Source organism: Rattus norvegicus, chromosome 17 (genome assembly GCF_036323735.1).
Source record: "Rattus norvegicus strain BN/NHsdMcwi chromosome 17, GRCr8, whole genome shotgun sequence".
Taxonomy (NCBI): Eukaryota; Metazoa; Chordata; class Mammalia; order Rodentia; family Muridae; genus Rattus; species Rattus norvegicus.
The window spans coordinates 57,267,199-57,277,325 of record NC_086035.1 but is presented as its reverse complement, the minus strand read 5'-3'; positions in this window follow the sequence as shown (position 1 = coordinate 57,277,325).

The window sequence follows — 10,127 nt, the reverse complement described above, 5'->3', positions numbered from 1 at the left end:
CCAGGCATTTCTAAGCCAAGTGATCTGCTGATTCTCTTGTTTGGTCCTAGAAAACTTCTGGTTAAAAGAAAATCACACCTGAGATCTAAGCGAAATGAACCCCATATGAGGCCGACTTCCATGACCCTGTGTTGTGGGGCGCGTGATTACACTCTCCTTGCTCACCCACCATTTATCTGGCACCTGTGTGGTGTCTGGCCCTCCCCTCTGTCCTTTTTCTTTTCCTCTGTAGTATAACACTATTCCTGAGGAGATGTAAAGAAACATCTATTCACCCTAGACAGGAAAGGTGCAATAAACCAAGTAGTGTTACCACTGAGGCCCACCCAATGAGAATATTTGGTGTTACTTACAGGTGTGTGATGTGAGTGGAAGGTTACTTGCAAAAGCAGAGATGGCTCCACGACATTTGAAGCCAGCTCAGCATGAGCTCAGGGAAGCTGCAGCTCTGTAGTCCTTCATAAGACAGCGAGTCTCCAGCAGCCTCATCTGTTCCTATTTCTTTGGGACCATTCGCCTTTATTTCTTGAATTATCCAACAATGACTGCTTGCTTGTGTGTGATTTATTTATTTACTTATTTACATATTTACTTATTTACCTATTTATTCACCTACCTATTTATTTACCTACCTATTTATTTATTTATTTATTTATTTATTTATTTATTTATTTATTTATGAAATGTTGGACATGCAAGGCAAGTGCTCTGTGGTTGAGCCACTGCCTCAGGCCTGATAAGTTTTAAATTTTTAAATGACTTTGAAGGGTTAATACATAGACCTCATCACATATATGTAGCACTGTGCTTTGCTCCACCTTATTCTCCTACACATTCCCTTTAAATCCTGACAAGGCAAGCTTCTGTGGGAAGCTGGGGGGTAAAGCACAAGCTTTGAGTTCAGTGTGGGCGAGGTCCCGGGTTTGATCTCCAGCACTAACTAAGTAAATAAATCTAGGGAAATTTTTTTAAAAGAAAATATGTTAAGGCAAACACAGAAAGGACCAGGGTGGAGAATGAGCTGGAGCCTACACGTTCCAATGTCCTCCAGTGTGGACTGCAGACGTATTCTCTAAGTCAGAGTCTGGATGCACTGACCAGGAAGCACACAGGTAACTACGGTCAGCAGCAGCAGCAGCAGCAGAGAATGGCCTGCTCTTAGAACCCAGATGGAGTGTTTCTAAAGTGACATCATCTGAATATTGAGCTGCTTAGAGTCTGTCTATGAAGGAAAGGAAATAGACCAGCATACTCCAAAGACGTCAAATCACATGGTCAAGATCAGAGAGGAGCGTAAAGACCTGAGATATCACAGGTGGAAAACAAAGGCTCAAACGCACCCACCACTTACCCGAGGTCTCTGAAAAGGCTGGAGTTGTAAGTTGGCCCTGGCTCTCATGGGCTGAAGTCCTATCCTCCAAGGTCCTCAAAACATGACCTTATTTGTAAACTGTCCTTGCCGACGTAATGAGCTAAGTTGAGGTCATTAAGATGGGCCTAATCCAAATGACTAGCTGGATGTGACAGGTACACTTTAAGAAGGGGCTTTTGTGACTCAGGTGAGCATGCCTTGCGAACAAGAAGGCAGAGAGGGTGTTAACTATGAGTCCAAAATGGCCACAGCCACTGGAAGCTGGGAGAAAATAGAGCATAGCCAGTGCTCTATCGAGACCCCAAATAGGCCCTGGCCCTCAGGAATTCAGTGCTATGAAACAGTGAATGGCTGCTGGCTGAGCCTGGGTTTGTGTGCACCAGCCAGGGCGCAGAGCTGGAAGCAGGCAAGCCAGCTCTAGGCCAAGTATCCCCTGTTAGAGCATCCAGCGACATCCAGGAAGAGCCTAGGGAGAATGAATGTATAGGCTTCCGGAGGAAATCTTCATTAGCTTCATGTTCGGAGAACTGTGTTCCCTGTTGAGCTGTGATGGGTGTGTAGGCTTCAGAAAGGGGCTTGTATTTCCAGGTCACACAGGGGTAGAGGTGGGATCTGAGAGTCTTCTGAATGAGCATGTACATGGTGAGGGCTGAACCTAGGCTGTGAGCTATGGGATTAAAGAACCTATGTCGGTCAGGAGTGGTGGTACTGCCTGTAATTCATTCCAGCATCCAGGAGACCAAGACAGGAAGACTGACTTTAAGCCCAGCCCTTATAACATCATGAGATTTTGCCTAAAAAAGTCAAATGATCCATTGCCCCTGAGTGCCCTACATGGACGGTTTTTATTGGAGAGTAGGTGGCAAGTTTGGGGCCAGCACCTTTACCCCAAGCACTTGGCCCGCTTCCTGCATTCCTCCGCAGGCCCAGAGGTCTGAGGCTGGAACGTTGGGTCCTGAACTTTTAACTCACTCCAGATGGTGTACTGAGTCCTCTTAGAACTTAGGACAAAACAAAGAGAAAGAAGATGGTGTGGGACTTGGTAAAGCTCCTGTCTCTGTGTGAGACAAGACATAGTCCCCAGAGACTATGCAGCAGGCAAAAGCAATAAAGGGGACTTTCGTTTCCCACAGAGAGAAAGAAAAGTCCAAAGGGATGAAGGGGTGCGCACCATCAATAGAAAACTCTCCCACTCAAGGCCAAACTGTGGCAGGCTGTTCAGTGTTCATGACTACCTTCTAAGCAACTGCGGACTTAGGAAGTCAGACTTGTTTATTTGATTCAGTGAGGACTTAAGGCCACTGGGATGCTAATGCTTTAAGGAAAAACCCAGGCAAGAAACAAGGACTCTGAACTAGCTTCCTTCCTTCCTTCCTTCCTTCCTTCCTTCCTTCCTTCCTTCCTTCCTTCCTTCCTTCCTTCCTTTCTCTTTTTCCTAGTATAAAGATTTATTGAGGGGGAAGGGAGTGGGTACCTGGAAAGGGGCAGAGGCAGAGAAAGGAGGGAGAAGGACGAGAGGAAGAAAGGAAGAGAGACTGGCCTCGTGGGAACAGAGGAGGGTAAAAGAAGAAAGAAATTCATTTCTTTCTTTAAAAAACTGTATTTATATTTTATATAAATACTCTATCTGCATGTATGCCTTCAAGCCAGAAAAGGGCCTCAGATTTTATTACAGATCGTTGTAAATTACCTTGTGGATTTGAACTCAGGACCTCTGGGAGAGCAGCCAGTGTTCTTAACCACTAAGCTACCTCTCCAGCACTTAAGAGTCCATTTCTTTAAGGTAAAGTTCAGGAGATAGGGGTATGTGTAGGGCTAGAGCTCTGCTGGCTGTCCCAGTGTGATCTGGTTCCTACCCGCTGGTCATCTCTCATGGGGAGGATGCCTCCAACAAATGGGACCCCCTACCTCCACTCAAATTTGGGGTCACCTGGAGAACTGCCCTGGCGAGATTCTCAGCTGCTTCAGAAGTCAGTCCCTGATCTTTTGAGAGGGAGGATTTCTACCACTGAGCAGCTTGAAAAGCAAACAAAAGAATGTCCCAGAAGTCCCTGCCTGCAGCTGTTTGAAAAAAAAAAAAAGTCCTTAAAGCCCTAAATACATTTTGTACAAACGTTGTGGTTTTATAGTCACTTTAATCTTTCTCTGTCCACCAAAGATTCAGGCATTAGCTGGGCCAACACCCTGTTGTACTTCTAAGCAAGACATTTGTAAACCTGGCTCTGGACCTCGTCCATCGAAACTCTGTGACACCTCCAAGGCCACAGGGTAACATGATAGATTGAAATGGATCCAAGGAAGCTGTGCTTTGTGTCAAAGGATTGCTTTGTTGGCGTTCTGTGACTCGAAGTCAGGCCAGCTGGAGCTGGGCATTCCCCAAGTCTCCACACTCCAGTTTATACAATTGGTTCCAAAAGTCCTGGAGACTACATCCTGCCTGCTCTCTACCTACAGGGCCTGCCTAGTCCCAGACTTGGGCAGGTTGCTGAGAACAGAGTGACTAGAAGCTGGGAGAGAACCAAGAGGAGCCTCTTGCAGTGCCTCGAAGCTCGGCAGGATTCTCCAGTCAATCAGACAATTCTGGGATTCACTGTCCTCCTGACTAAGAACTCTGCATGCGGTCGTCCCCTAAGTGTGCTCTGTTCCTAATGAACTGTTTCTAGTTCTGTCGTGAGCAGTTTATTCCTGGTCCAATTTTTTGTTTTAGTGAAAAAAAAAACCCGGAAATCTCTGTAGGTGCCCTCCAGACTCTGACCATCAGGGCTAGAAACCAATGTTCAGGGGTGGAGGGAGCCATTACAGCTGCAAGGGGGTAGAACTGCAAACCAGGATGTGCTAGAATGTGAGGGTGGAAACTATACTACTGTGATTTTGGAAAAGAGGCGGAGCCAAGATTCCAGGACAGACTGGGTCTCTATCTTTGTAAATCCCTTGGGGATCCTGAGTCCCTGGTGAGAAGGTATCTTATCCCCAGTTCTCTTCCAGTCCATGGGTGACATCAGGGCTCCATGTCATGCTCGTGTGTCCCTAACATTCCTTCCTCATTGGCTTACCATCTTGTGACCAACAGAGTGGAGGCTGCACAAGTAAATTTTGTCAGATGAGATGGTATTGTGACAGAGCGAGGCCGTGAGGGGCCACAGGAGTTCCAACAGCTCAGTTTTGTCAGGCTTGCATTTATCTTTTCAGTGTTAATGATGGACCTGAGGCCCTCCTGCATGCAAAGCTCATACTGGTGTTGCAGCTCCATCACTGCTTTTGAAATGTAAAGCTTTATTGAAATACACACACACACACACACACACACACACACACAAAGTACATAATGTTTTGTGTGCCATTTGACAAACTGGGACCTATGTACACCTGGAAACATCCCCGTAGTCAAGGCAATAAACACCCACCATGTCCCATAGACGCCTGTGCCTTTCTTTGTCTCCCTTAAATTCTCTGGTGTATTCTTCAAGTGCACATGATATTTAACTACATATACGGTCAATGAAATCATTTCTACTACCATGCCTGTGGCCCGAGCAGTCACCTCACATGGCTCCGGTATGTGCACATGTGTTAAGTTTCTAATAACAACTCAGTATAATTAACTCTAGCCCTATGACCTGTGTGCTTTCCTGAGTCTTTGTATATTGTTCAGGATTTTAAAGGTCTTTGCAAGAAGAACACTTAGCATGAGATTTAACATGACAAGTCATGTCTATGACACATGGAGTGCAGGAACTGAGCTGTGTCACAGAGCACTAGAACTTACTCCCCTGCATCTTTGTGGTACGTGCACATGTGTGTATGTATGTATGCGTATGCATGTGGGTGCATGTGTGCATATGAACGTGGAGGCCAGCAGTTGACATAAGGTGTCTTCCTTGATTGTACCGAGGCAGGGGCTCTCACTTGAACCCATAGGTCACTAAGTCAGATAATCTAGCTATCCAGTTTGCCTCACGATCTCCTGTCTGCCTCCCAGTGTGTTGGGATTTCTGCAAGCTAACACACATATTGAGCATTTACATGGGTGCTGGGATCCAAACTTGGGTTCTCAGGCTCATGCAGCCCCAATCTTGCCCTTTCTATGATCTGATAAATGGGTGATTTTTCCCCACTTAGCTCACATTTCCTTAGCTCCCAGTTCATCTAAGTAAAATTCAAGTCAATTTAAAGATAAAAGATTGCACATCTAACACGATGCTGGCAATCATGTCTCTGAATAAGCATTAAGACTATGTGTTGTCAGGAGGAATGGTGCAAGGACAATGGCAGTGAGTGAAGTCTGGCCAGTGTCCCAAGGAGGAGGACGATGGGGCTGGAGTTACAGGACCATGGACTCCCTGACTGGCCCTCAGAGCTTGTCATGAGAACTACAAAAATCACCAGGTAGAGTGGCCAGCTGTCTTTAACCCTCATTCAAAGTCAATAATGTGATTCATACCAGTTCTTGGCTTGTGGGCATCTGGTATTGATCATGAGACAATGTCAGCAACAGAAGATAACATAATGCTTACCCTGATCCCTTGATGTTAGAGTGGCAACTTTGTAGTTGAGCCACTCCCAACCGTAGCCCCTGGGCTGTATGTGGATGTCCTGACAGATGAGAAATTAGACTCAATCGCTGCTGTCAGTATATAGACACAAGCCACGGTCCAGACTCAGGGGCCTTGCATGTGCACAGCAGCAGAAGAGTTGAGAAGAGACAATGAGATGACAAAAGCATGTAGGCTTGAGGTGAGAGAGGTAGGGCAGTCTTCTGGGGGCAGTCTTCTCCTCTGGAGAAAATGGGACATGCCCAGGAGGCTTGCAGTGATGTGCAGTCAGACTGAGGATAATCGCAGCCTAAGGGCCAGGACAAGCTGGGGGCCCTTCAAGGTTTCCATGTCCTCAGCCAGGACAATCAGAGCAGCATGCCTGTGGCAAAGTTGCTCTGCTCCATTGGACAGGAAGCCTGCAGGAGGCATCAGGTGGCTTGTGGGACTCACTCAGATTAGGTCCTCTGTGTGGCAAGAGTTACCTCCAGTCAGCACAGCTGTGCCCTGGCTCGACTGTGTCCTGCTAGTCTCATTTCACATCTTCAGGGGTTCTGCTTTCTTCTCTTCTTCTTCTTAGCCTGGGCTTTGAGAACAAGTTTCTCAGGAAATTGAGGAATGTGAACCGTGGCCAGCATTCAGTGCCTGTGTGGTGTTTTCCAAGCTTGCTGCTAGGGAGTGCTGACCAGTCCCCAGGCCCCTGCTGTCCCTCAGTAGTATTACTACCAACTGAGAGAGACAGAACCCAGCAAGAGGACTCTGACTAAGTCAGATGAGCTACACGGTCAGAACTTACTTCTGAGAACTCTCCTTGCGTGGAGATAATTGTGTATGAACTATGCTGTGTGGAATAAAGCTGAAATGTGGGACAGGAACCCTGGCAGGATATGGAGTGCCTCCCGACTTAGTCTGATTTGGTCCCCACGACACTTGTTAAGTGAACAGATTACAGTGCCCCAAGAAGCTGATATCACAGAAAAGCTTTGGCTTCTTGAATAGGCCTGCGTTTGACTTCTAACTACTTACACATCAGGGGAAGCAATGCCCATCACATGATGCTCCCTCCCTCAGGAGGTTCTCAACAAATCCAATGTTGCCTGCCTTTCACTGCACACATCTCTGTAACATCAGTAGCCTGCTGCCATCAAAACACCAAGTGTGGGACAAACAGCTGACTTTGAAAGATGCCATGTGGACACAGGGAAAGCAAAAGGGTTATGTTCTGTCTGATGGTTTCACAACAGGAACATCCTAGAGTTATTTCATCAACCTGGATGTCCCAGGTCCCCCATTTCACTTGACCTCTCCATGCAAGGAAGAGATGAGGCAAATGCCTGCTGTGGGATGTTTCCTGGGGAAGTGTGAACAAACACTGCTATGGTTTTTGTCTGTTCACCCAAGACAGGTCACTGATGAAACCAACCACATAGTAGCACCTGAGACCAGCTTGCTTTACTGGGGGAAAGCTTTCCTAACAGAAGCATGGGTGTCTCAGAGACTACCACCTCATTGAAAAGCTCACCCTATGAGCGACAAATCACAAAAGGCATTCCCAGTATTCCCCCTTCGTGTTGCAGAAAGTTCCACTAAAAAAAAAAAAAATCTCTTCCATCCTAGTGACCGTCTAGACAACTTTGGGGAGGGTCCTGGTGAGTCCTGCAATTTTCTATAAGTTTCATGAACTTCCTAAGCCTTGAAAGTTTCCTTAACTTTTGAAACTGTCTCCTTCTTCCAGAAAGGAGTACACTGACTTGGAAACAGTTCCAAAACACTAGGTACATGAGACCTCTGCCAGTGCAGCCTGACGTACCAGCAATTGTGTTAGAACTGAGCACTCTCAGATGATGGGAAACCAGGCACAGTGGAGCACACCCATCATGCTAGCACCTGCAGGACTGAGTTCATGGCCAGTGTGGGCTACATAGCAAAACCCTGTTCCAAACCATCACCACCAAGATGATAAAAGAGGTATCATATACACACATTTACTACCATTAAAGACTAGATAGAAAAAAAGAAAAAAATGGCTAGATAGACTTTATACATTTATCATACTGGTATATTAGGACAGACAAGGGTCTGCTGCATCAGCATTTGTAGGCTACATTTCTGGGCTTATGGCACATGGCATATGGAAGGCCACTTACCATTACATGGTAGTACTGATGTGGATAGACCAAAAGCATGCTCACTTTATTGTCATACGGTTAGTAGACAAATGTCATTATATCCATTTTACAGATAAGGAAACAGGCTAACAGGCTGACCTCAAGCTAACCTCAGAACAATGCTCATTTCGTAGCCTCAGGCCTTCCTTCCCGTTGCTTACCTGTCAACTACATCTAATCTTGCCCTGAAGGCAGTGCACTCCGTGGAGCCTGGAAGCTTCTGTTGCCTCTGGGTTCCTTCCTTCATCTGCTAGCCTCTGGACTCACGGCCCGCAGGACAAACAGCCATAGTCTTTTGCTTTCATTCTTTTCCTGACTCTCGCTCATGCTGTGAAGTGTGTCTACTGTGTCAAGGTGCAGATGTCTGTCCTGGGTGCGAAGTTGCTCACAGAGATGCACTGGGAAGAGAACACTCTACTAAGTATCTAGGGGGCTGGGGTACAATGGCTGTTCAGCTCCCCAGAGGGTTCTTGGGTTTTGTTGTTTTGTTTTTACATTTCTTACTACATTTTATTTACTTATTGTGTGTTTTTGTGTGTCTGTGTGCAGGACTCAATTCTTCCACCAGGTGGGTCCCATGGAGCAAACTCAGGTTGTCACACTTAGTGGCAAGCACCTTTACCGTCTGAACCATCTCACTGGTCCCATTTCCTCATTTAGCAAGGCAAATCTTAATGATTGATTTCCTCCTTTTTACATATGCTGGCATCAAGATCAAAGAACCAGAATCCCAGTGATGTTCACAGAGGTGAGGAGGTATGCTGCCATGCAAACACCTAGTATTCTGTAGAGAACTGTGATGAGACCAGTCAGTTTCAACAAGAACTTCTCTGATCCAAAAGAACATTCAGCTCATACCCCAGTGGGGCTGTGGTGAAAGGACTGTGAGGAACACTAAGGATGTGAACCCTGAGGAGGTGTATGCAAGGCCTTTCAGCTGCCTATGAGATAGCTAAACCAGGCACCACAGTCTTTGGTTTGGTCCAGCAACCCCGACCCCAAACACCCCCAACTGTGCTGAGGTACAAGCAAGGAATCCCTACCCTTTCATGTATCCTTACATCTATTGCAACAGAGTTAACCTTGAATAAAGACAGTTATAAAAGGGCTTCACATGTTTCCAGAATTGGGCCACCACAGATGGCCCCATAGACAAGGAGCTAGATCTGGGGTAATTGAGAAAACAGCAGCTACGGCTTGGAGGCAGGCTTGGGTGTCAGCTACTTGGCAACAGTAAGGAGAGGGTCTGTGGTGAACCACAAGCTAGACCTGGAAAGGTGAAAACAAATAGAATACAGTTGAATTGATGGCTAACATAGCCAACCAAGGTTGGGTCCCTGTGTCCCTGCCAACGTCAAGTGCTAACTGGCCAAGGTCAAGAGTTGATAATCCAAGACAAAGCCATAAAGGGGTAAATAGGGGTAGCTATAACAGGTGACCTCTTTCCTAACTGAGGGAGCATGCACTGGGTATGAAGCTCCCCATTGGCTTGGTCTATACTACATGCAGAGACAGCCAATTTTAATAAAAATTATCTCAGTCTTTGAGTAATTTCTGCCATAAGTTGTTTAAAACAAAACCAAAACCCAACAGCATCCCGATATGATGGCACCCATTAAGATTCCCTCCTACACATGAGTCTCAGTCATGCCTGCTCTTTTATTTTTTAAAAATTTATTTATGTATGTGAGTACATTGTTGCTGTCTTCAGACACACCAGAAGAGGGAATCAGATCCCATTACAGATGGTTCTGAGACACCATGTGGTTGCGGGGAATTGAACTCAGGTCCTCTGGAAGAACATCTTTCTAGTCCCTGCCTGCTCTTTGCTTAATGCCTGCTTTTGCTTTGCCTACTCTGGTATCCACATCCTTCACTATCATTGATGTAAGACAATGAACTTGAGAGCTAATGTCTCAGGTTGACTTTTGGTGACCACTGATTATCCAATACCTTTGGGTCAAGCCACGTGGGCTGAGAGAGACCTTGTCACTTTCAAGGATGTACCACCTTGACATCTGTGTGCCAGGCACTCACTCATCACCGACCTACTTC